Here is a 10,612-nt window from a genome sequence, read left to right on the forward strand (position 1 = left end):
AGATTTTTATGCTTTCTGTTGTTCTTTATTTCTTCCTGCAGTTCTATGCTTCTCTCTGGGATTATATCTCCTTGTTTCAGTATCATTTTACTAACAATAGACGCTCTTAGGTTTGTTTGGGTTTTTTGTTGTTGTTGTTGATCTGAGATATCTTTAGTTTGGTTTCATTTTTGAAAGCTGTTTTGCTGGGTATCGAATCTTAGGAGGACAATTATTTCCTTTCACCACATTAAAGATGACATGTATGAAAAGTCAGCTGTTAGTCTTATTCTTGTTTCTTTGAAAATAATGTGTTTTTCCTTCTGGCTACTTTGAAGATTTTACTTTGTCTTTGGTTTAAAGTGTTTGACTGTGATATACCTAAGATGTGACTTTTAAAGTTTTTAAAATGCAAATTTCTCGAGGTACATAGCACTTCCTGTGGCTTTACATATTTTGGAATTTTGTAAAATCTTGGCCATTTTCTATTCAAATATTACTTCTCCTATGTACTCTCTCTTTATTTCTGAAACTCCAGTTACATCTAAAATTAGACTTCTTTACATTCGTATTATGTATGTCTCTTATGGTTTAAAATTTTTTTTTTTTTTTTTTTTTTTTTTTTTTGAGACAGAGTCTGGCTCTGTTGCCTAGGCTGCAATGTGGAGGCAGAATCTCTGCTCACTGCAACTTCCACTTCCTGGGCTCAAGCCATCCTCCCACCTCATCCCCCTAAATAGCTGGGACTACAGGCACATAATACCATACCTGGCTAATTTTTTTTTTTTCTTTAGAGATGGAGTTTCACCATGTTGCCCACCTTGGCCTCCCAAAGTGTTGGGATTACAGGTATGAGCCACTGCACCCAGCCTTTAAAATCTTTCTTTTTTTCTCCCCATGCTTTGATCCATGAGTATATTTAGAAGCAAAATTGGTGATTTAGGCAGACTGTGTTTACTATGAGCAAGTTATATCTTTCTAACCTCACTTTCTTCTTTGCTAGAATTAGCAGATTAGTGATACCTGTCACATTAGTCATAGTGCCTATCATACCCAGTGTTTCTTTCTAGGTGAAAATGCCTCACCCACAGCCCTCTGTTCATGAAATTAGAGTTGGGCTATTCCCTGCACAGTGGTGGCCAATCAGATTAGCTCTCTCTGTGATTTGGAATAGGACAGTGTAGGAGGGACTGGTCAGTCAGTAACGAAAGCAACAAAATAAGAAAATAAGATCCTAAAACGGAAGCAGATACTTAAGGGAGGTACCACGTAGGCAGTAAAACAGAGATGCAGAGTAGATTTTGTCTAGAACTGCCTTGGCTCCTGCGAGCTATTTAATTCTAGGTATAGTATGTATGATCTTATGAAAAAAGCCCATTTCTTGAGGTGACCTGAATGAACCTCTCTTCCTTGCAATCAGAAGGAACTAATCTCTCCAGGAAATATAAAGAAATGTGTATCTGGGCTGCAGCAAAGTATTTTATTAAGACATGCAATATCTTACGGACAAGATTGAAAAAAATTTCATTAAATGTGAATATATTTAATAAATCAGTTAATTAGAAACTTGTTACGTGAGCATACCCAAAGGATACTAATTAATGAATTGCTTCAGCCTGTAAGGAGGGTTTTATTTAGTGGTTGTTTTAAATATAAGGTTCTTGCCTTGACCCTGTTCTTTTCAACACTGTTATCACCTTTGTTGAAAATAAGGTGCTTGTCTAACGGAAAACATATTATTTAACAGGAGCTTACAAGCTGGAACAATGGCTACTTCTAACAAGAACACATTTAAAACACAATTTTGATTACAAAAGTAATATATTCTTATTGCCAAATATTGATAACATTATCAAGAAAATTCTTTTTCTGTCATACTCAGAAAGATATCCTCAAATTATGTATCTTCTATAATACAATATTTAATATGAATAGATTAAAGACCAGCTCTTAGGTTCAGAATACCAATTAGATAATCTCTGGATGGGAGAGCTTTGAGGCTGCCAGCATCAGTGTGCTTTGGCTGCTGAAAAACTACTGGGATTTGGGGCAACATTGATAAAGGTTAAGTTCCAGAACCAGAGAGGCTATAGTCCTACACTACTGTCAAAGGGATCAGGCTTCATAGTATGTTTGATTTAGATATGCTTGAGATTATTTATTTTATTGGCTAATATTTGAACAATTGTTGAGTGGGGAGTCTTATAATAAAAATACTCCCTTGTCCTCAAAATATGGCAGAGACAAATTTTCATAGTGAAACAAGGCAGATAAAAAGTACAGCTTCAACTGTTCATTTTTTATGTAGACTCCTAAATTTGCTTGAGGTTGTCTGATACAAATATCACAGGCACTGAAGTTAGACATTTCTCGAGAAACCTTTGTGCTTCTTAAAACTACACCTCCATTTCCAAGGAACATAGTCCAAGTTTAGCTAGAATTTGCTTGACATAAAGTAGAACTTGCTGACAAAAAAATTCAATGTTAGAAGCATGCTTTTTAAAATCAAGAAGACAAGACTATCTACTACTGCTCCTCTCTTTTATTCAGCACCAAACCAGGCAAGAAAAGAAAAAGAAATAAAAGGTATAAAGATTGGAAATGAAGATATAAAAACTCATTATCCATAATTGAATTTCATGTGCTTTTAACTTCTTAGTCTCTTCCTAGGCTGTTTCATTAGCTGTGTATATCACACTTATTCCACGTGTTGTGAGGAAATAACTAAAACAGATTTGTAGGAAAATAATTGTGGTGGTGATGAGGGGACCTTAAAAACATGGCACATGAAGAAAAGATTTGGGAATATTTCACTTGAGGTAAAAAGACTCATAGGAGGGGAAAAAAGAATCAAATTAGTTTGTCTTCAGCTATTTAAAAGAAGAATTGTTATTCCAAACAGGGATTATCTAAACCCTCCCACACATCCCACATCCTAACCCACCAACCCCAAGGCTCCGGGAACCAGGGTCAACAGACAGGCAAGAGGAAGAGGCTATAAGCTCTGGCAGAACTTTAAGAGTCAGAGTAATTCCAAACTGTGATAGGGATGCCTCAAGAGGGGGCCAGTTCTTTGTCACTAAGAGGTTTTCAACTAAAGGCTGAGTAACCATGTGGTGGGAATGTGGTAGAATTCTTTAAGGCTTAGGAACTAAAAAGCTCATAGTTCTTTGTTTTGAGACAGGGTCTTGCTCTGTCACCCAGGCTGGAGTGCAGTGGTATGATCGTGGCTCATTGCAGCCTTGACCTTCTGGGCTCAAGCAATCCTCCTGCTTTACCCTTGAGTAACTAGGATTACAGGCATGTGCCTCCAGGCCTGGCTTTTTTTTTTTTTTTTTTTTTTAAGGTTTTTGTTTGTTTGTTTGTTTGTTTTGTGTGTGTGTATGTGTAGAGACAGGTCTTGCTGTGTTGCCCAGGCTGGTCTCAAACTCCTGGCCTCAAGTAATCCTCCTACATCATCCTCCCAAAACATTAGGATTTTAGATGTAAGCCACCATGCCCAGCCAAGAGCTCATATTTCTGAACCATGCACTGCCTCATTAATCATGGCAACCCAATGAGGGACATTGGGTTTCATCCATTTATCACATGAAACAGAATGTTTGACAAAAAGAGTTGTCTGATACAACATGGGGGTAAGTATGAAAACCTGAGTTCAAGCCCATGTAGTCTGTTTCCAGAACTTTGACTCTTAACAGAATTTAGTGCACTAAATTGCCTGGAAAAGAGTGGCTGGTTTCAGTAATCTTCAAACTTTCTTTAAACCCTGAGACTGTATAATTGTATGAGGGAAAAAGTCATGCCTAAAGGGGTTTGTATTAAAGATAAATTTTGCTGGCAGTGTTGTCAGTTCTTGTTTTAGTATCTAAGCTTTAAGTTATGAATAAAATAAAAGTTACTGAAAATCCAATTAATCTAAATTTAAAGAACTATTCACTATTCACACATCTACCAAGGTACAAATAAGTTGGTAGACAATGGCTGGGATCCCAGTAGATGCTCTTGGGGCTCTGGCAATAAGACTAAGCCCATAAATACCAGATGTAGTATGTCTTACAAAACCAAATATCAGCAGTTTTGAAGCATCGTGGTATTGGGTTTTTCTTCTAAAGCCAGCAGTTGATGTTAGGCTACTTTTATATCATTTCTAAACAAAGTTGTTTTATTTGGCATTTTTGAATGTTATATCACTGAGTTATAGATTATATCGTACCATCATAGTCACAGAATGTTTAAAATTTGTAGTGAGGTACATTCTTTTATATATATATTTATGCAATTCCTTCAAGTATAAAAACTAGATCAATATAGAAGTAATGTGTGTGCAAGAGATAAGTACAGAGATTGGCCATTTGCCATTGTTATTAGGAAGAAAGGCATGCACACTGAGAGTTTTAACAAATTACAAATGCCAGGAAGAAAATAACATGGCTGTGTTTGAAAAGATCATGCTATTTACTTGACAGGCTCTGCCAGGGCAAAGTTACAGCTGTGGCCCTGCTTTGGAGATCATTTAAACAGGCTTTTCTTTATGTCACTGGCACTTTGGTCGCATCCGCAGAGCTTTGCCATCAGTAAATAATAATTATTATGTGTGAGAAGATAGCCGACAAGCAGCTCCAGTGTCAACACCACCATAAATGAATCAACAGAAACACACATTCGTTTCAATGGGTTTTGTGTAGTTTTTAGTTTATGAACACTATCAGCCTTGTTAGAAGAAAAATAAAAGAAAAATCTATAGACCGTAAGATTGAAAAATTATAGTGATGTATATTACACACATATATATTTGTGTGCATGTGTATTCTAAAAAAGACTGTCTCTTAATGTATTTTATTTCAATACTCTTTTTAATCTTTTTGTATTCCTTATATTTGAACATTTCTCATATTAACATACCTCATGTCATATTGTCTTTATATTCATCTACCTGGGGAAACATGGGATGGTGAAAGGAGTTGTACAGCCTGGTTTTAAACATCACTGAGTTACTTGAATTCAGACTCATTTTCTCAATCTAGAGTAATACCTACTGAGCAGATGGAATGAAATTATGAACACAAAGATGTTCTGTAAACTGTGAAGTATCACACCAAAGTCAGGTCCAAAGGTCCATTTCTTCTAGTTTTGTCTTTGATGGAAACTCAAAAGATCTATAAACCATCTTTCAAGTAACTAGTGATGGAAATAAACATGGATATGAATCATGGTAGGGCACAGTGCAAACATTTCACTGAACCCTTTGCTATTTATCCTTATGTTAGTTATCATGGTGAACTACAAGGCTATTGATTACTTTTATTATAGTAAAAGTTCCTGCAGTTGTTACTGTAGCTATTTATCTAGTGTTATAAGAAATACTATAACAGAAGCAAATTGTAGTCAGTGAAAAGAAGAAAGGGACAACCTGTGTAGGTGTGGTTGGCATTTAATAAACATTATTTAGTTAACACATGCAAATGTACCCAACATTCCCATCTTATGCTAATCTTTGGCAATTTAAGGGAATGAGAAATGGCTTGGCAATTGTTTTGAAGTTTCATTTCGCAGAGCTTATTTGACATTTTGGCCCTATAGGAGTAGGTGGGGCTGCAAATCCCAAATTGAATTTCTGAAGCATTCTGCTGCCTGAGCATTCTGGAAAGTCACACAAGGCATTAGTAGGAGGCTCCTATGGAAAAAAAGACCTCTTGACTTTTTTCAAGTTGTGACTAGAATTTAAAATTTCTTTGTTTATAGCAAGTTAGTTGGGTTTTCCTTGCTTTGTTTTGTACTTAAATAAAGGAAACACTGATCCTTTAAAAGTTCTGGGGAAGGATAAACTTTTTTATTTAATGGTCTGCCACTGAGGTGGGAGACTGGTTTAGGCTGAATGGTACAGTGCTATTTGGTGCATAGGTGTCTGTCAGGATTTTTCGAGTCTGAGAACTCCAAGGCAAGAGATGTCATCCCGAGTGGCAGACAGTGATCCCTGCAAGATGCCAGGGAGGCCAACAGTGCATAATGTATAGGGATGGAGGGGGGCAAAAGAGGAGGCTGGAGGAAGACTGGCTTCTTTTCTAGTCATGAGTGTATTGTTCACTTCGTGTGACTCTTCTGTGATTACTAAAATGCTTCTTTAACTCAGCAAAAAGCCTATGATTTTTAGGGAAAAGAAGTGTTCCAATTTTAACCACACAGAGTAGTATGAGGACAGCATTAGTGCTGTTTGGTTTGTATGTCTTTGTATGTATTATATGGATTTGGATTACAATAATTCCTCCCTTTTGTATGTTTTGCAGTTGTTAAAGCATTTTATACTCTAAATCTTTACCATAAACACTGATAGGAGGGTACAGATGGCTCTTCACTCACAATGGCTTCAATTTAGACCTCTGCTTTTATGACCTTTATTATTGCAAATATGACCCTCCCAGTTTTGGCTAAATCTCACCATGATGCCTGCCTATGACTCTCACTATAGATGATAGGAAAAATAAATCTGCTATTATGTTGATTGGCTCTAGGAGTAACGTGGAAAAACTTTTGATTTTATGAATGCAGCTGTAGATGAAGCAAACCTATATGTACTTGAATTAGGCAGCACTCTTGCAAAACCATTGTCTATCTATATCTGTCTGAAAAAGAGCTGCCCTAAGACATCAAAGGAGGAAATTTTTATTGCAAGCAAAAGCATTTTAGAGCACTTCTGGAAGATAGTTGGAAAAACATTAGCTGTTCAGGGAAGAAGCCACAAGAACCAACAGAGTGGCATCAAATAATTTGCCCACAAAGTCTGCTAAAGATGAAGGGTATTGTGTGCTATGAGTATTCAGTAATAATGAAATTGGGTGCAGAGATGGGAAGAGGATGAGGAATAGTGGGAGAAGGAGAAGAGAACACAGCAATATGGAAAACTTTAACATTCAAAGAAATGTCTACCCACTGGATTTGGGGATACAAATTTTAGACAGATGGCCCTAATTTTGATCACAGTTTGAAAGTCCTTAGAGCACTGAAGCATTTACTTGCTCCAGGGAGATTTATCAGAAAAATAAAGTATCTTTAGTTGGAATTTCTTTGGATTTGTGTTTTAAAAAGCATTAGCCAGTTAGTTGATAAAGAAGAATCTTCCAAAGGATCATTTACAACATTGACTTTTTCTTTTTAAACTTAGAAAATCATTGTAAAAGCACATCTTTGTTTTTACATGATTGATTTTGGTATTTTATAGTGTAAAATGGGTTTCCAGGAATACTCTCTTCACTTATAACCTTAGAGATAATAAAGGTTTAACTTATAGAAACTTAGCTTGTGACCGACACCTAGGAATAAAGCTTAAGTACCCATCATATTAGCCCCAGTTTATAAATGAGAAACAGATTGAAAAGTAAAATAATTTGCCAACTTCCCCTAAAAAGGCAGAAGAGGTCACTTAATGCCAGACTACCAAACTGATGATGTTTCCTTTTATCTCCCTACCTGAGAAAGGTGTTTTTCAGACCATGAAGCAAATACCCATATAACATTTGAAGGACTCCAATTTTCATATCATGGCAACACCAAGTACATTCATTGATGGACATATTATATTTGTTATCAAGTATTATAAATGTTTAAATACTGTTAAAGTCTAAGAGATAAAGACAATTTAGAGCAAGATAAGTATAAGTATACAGTTGAAGTGGGAAAAGTTCCCTTGTTCCCCTTGTAGGGCATGCGATGGGGGTGTGGCTTGCTTCAGTGCCCCACTGCTCAAACCTCTAAGGGAGCATACAGACAGGCAGGGAGCCCCAAGACAGTGTCTAGGGTGAATGCTTACAGCTCCTGAAGCCCCAGTAGGTGTGTGTTACAGGGTGCTCTTTTAGTTTAGCCATCCATAGGCCACTTGTGTTAGCTCAGTTATACCCCTGCCTTATAGCAAGGGCAGAGGTCTTTCTGTATCCTGGGGTTCTTACCTTGGTATACCAGAAGAATTAGATCACACATAGGCTTGGAGAATGAGTACAAGGTTTTATTGAGTGGAAGTGGCTCTCAGCAGATGGTGGAGCCAGAAAGGAGACAGTTTTCCCCTGGAGTCAGGCTGCTCAGCAACCTGGGTGCTCCTCTGACTGTCCCAACCAAATTCCATGTAGTTCTGCTGGTAGGTGGTTGGTGGCCTGCCACGTGCCAGTGCCTGTCGGCGCATTCCTCTCTATGTCCAGCTGCCCCTGCGTTCCTCCGCTGATGCACTCCTCTCGATGTCCGCCGGTGTGTCTGCCTGCTAGAGTCTCAGGGGTTTTTATAGGCACAGGATGGGGGCATGGTAGCCAGGGTGGTCTTGGGAAATGCAATATTTGGGCGGGAAAACAAAAATGCCTGTCGTCACCTCAGTCCATGGGCACAGGCCCAGGGTGGAGCCATAGCCAGGGATCATGCCCTCCTCCCTCTGCATCATTTAAAGGGACCACACTTCCCTTTCCAGCACTTCCTTTCATGTATCACAGTTACGCTTTGGAATTAACTACCTAAACATCTTGAAAATAAGTAGCCACTTTATTGTTTCAATGGAAGACAAGTTCCTTCTTCAGACTCAATCTAATCTACCTGGAATCCATCCTTTCCTGCCTTTTCCAGGAAATCATTAGGAAATCATTCAGGAAATTATTGTTCCTCGCTCTCCCCTATCTTCAATCTCTTTCTCTGTCTACTGCTGTTTATGAGCCTAAATGGTCAGAACAGGCTCAAGCCTCTCCCACTTTCTCACACACACACACACACACACACACCCCCATCATTCAAACAGCGCTCCTCTGACTACCCCAGCCAAACTCCACCTCTTTTTCTTTTACTTCTTAAAACCAAGCTTCCTAAAATAGTTCCTCATAGTCACTCACTCTCTTTATACTCTTTTTCCACTAAACACTCCACTCACTGTAACCTAGCTTTTGCTACTTCATTCTTAGAGTCCTTTTCTCCAAGTCATAAACTACCTGTATTTGCTGTATCTGATGGCTACATCTTTACACTTGCTTTTGCTTCTCAGTAACATTTGACACTATCAATCATTCTCTTCCTTCCTTTCTTTCTCTCTCTCACTTTTTTTTTGAGACGGGGTCTCACTCTGTCACCCAGGCTGGAGTGCAGTGGTACGATGTCAACCTCTACCTCCCAGGCTCAAGTGATCCTCCCACCTCAGCCTCAGCCTCCAAGTAGCTGGGACTACAGGTGTGTGCCAGCATGCCTAGCTAATTTTTGTATTTTTAGTAGAGACAGGGTCTCACTATGTTGCCTAGGCTGGTCTTGAACTCCTGGACTCAAGCAATCCATCTGCCTTGGCCTCCCAAAGTGCTGGGATTAAAAGGTTGCTTGAGCAACCATTTCCATCCTCTTTCTCTTTTTTTCTCCCTTTCTCCTTCTCACTTGCCCTCCTTCCCTCCCTTCTTTTTTCCCCTTCTTTCTCTCTTTTTAAGTATCTTTAACTGGCTGAATAACAATTTCTTTTTCTTTTTCTCTCCCTCCCTCGCTTTCACCTGCCCCTACTTCCTCTCTCCCTTCCTTCTTTTCTTCTCCTTCTTTCTCTTTAATTTTAAGTATCATTTACTGGCTGAGTAATAATTTCTTTCTTTATCAGAAGAAAACCCTAAACACATATTTACAGGGATATTGTAAAGGGTCAGTAACAGTAAAGTCGCATTGCTTCCCACACATAAAGGGAATGTTGATTATCCTTGGATGCTCCCCCAGACACTTCCTGTGGAAGTTCTTCACTCCCATCTGAGTTTCTTCACCTTCTAACAAATTTCCTGCCGAACTGGTTGCCACTCCCACTTCTCTTCCCCAGTCTTGGGAAAAGGACATGGGTCACCCAGATTTCAGGGAGAGCTTGCCTTCATCTCTGAGGAGAAGGAATGCATTGCCATCAACTTTTAAGTCTGCTTGTTAAAAGAACTGTGAAACCAATCTAGACTTTTCCTTTGCATTGAAGTTTATGGCTGGGCTGAGACTGAAGGGGCCATAAGTGATACTGTAAGATATTCAGGCATAGGATGCTTGCAGAGCAAGCTGCAGGGCAGGGAAGGCCATGTGGCAGCAGGGAGGGGATTTGAATGGGGGCTCCTTGGACAAATTTGGGGCCAGAAGCTGGAGCAAGGGATGTCTGGGGGCAAAAGAGAGGCTGCCAGCGCAGGGCATGAGCAACTTACTGAGGTGATGCCTCTCCATGCCTCAGAAAATGGGGTGTCCCAGGTCAGGGGGTCACAAAGACAATCCTCAGTGTCCCAGAGCCAGGGTGGGGCTGTAAAAAATAAAGGATTCTCATGGCCTCAAAGGCTGATGAAGTTGGGAGGAAGCCCACCTGCCTCAGCTGTCTCAGCTGCCCTGGGGTCTCTCCCCGAGACACCCACTCCCTTTAGTTGTTGCTGCTGTTGCTGCCACCATCGGGTAGTCACATCCCTGGAGTCCACCACCAGGATCCGGCCTCCCTGCACTGCTGGGGGCTGTGGATGCTTGAGGGTCTCCTCAGCTGCAAGATCCAGGAACTGGCTCTGGCTCCAGCGCTGCTCAGGGACAGACACCCACCCTGGCTGCTGCCGGGATAGATTCACCCCCTCTTTCTTGAAACTTCCTCCTCCCTGGCCTTCCATGTTGCAAACTCTCTTTGTTCATTCTG

The sequence above is a fragment of the Aotus nancymaae genome, unplaced genomic scaffold (genome assembly GCF_030222135.1).
Source record: "Aotus nancymaae isolate 86718 unplaced genomic scaffold, 86718_ANA_hifiasm-v0.15.2.pri h1tg000057l, whole genome shotgun sequence".
NCBI classification, from domain to species: Eukaryota; Metazoa; Chordata; class Mammalia; order Primates; family Aotidae; genus Aotus; species Aotus nancymaae.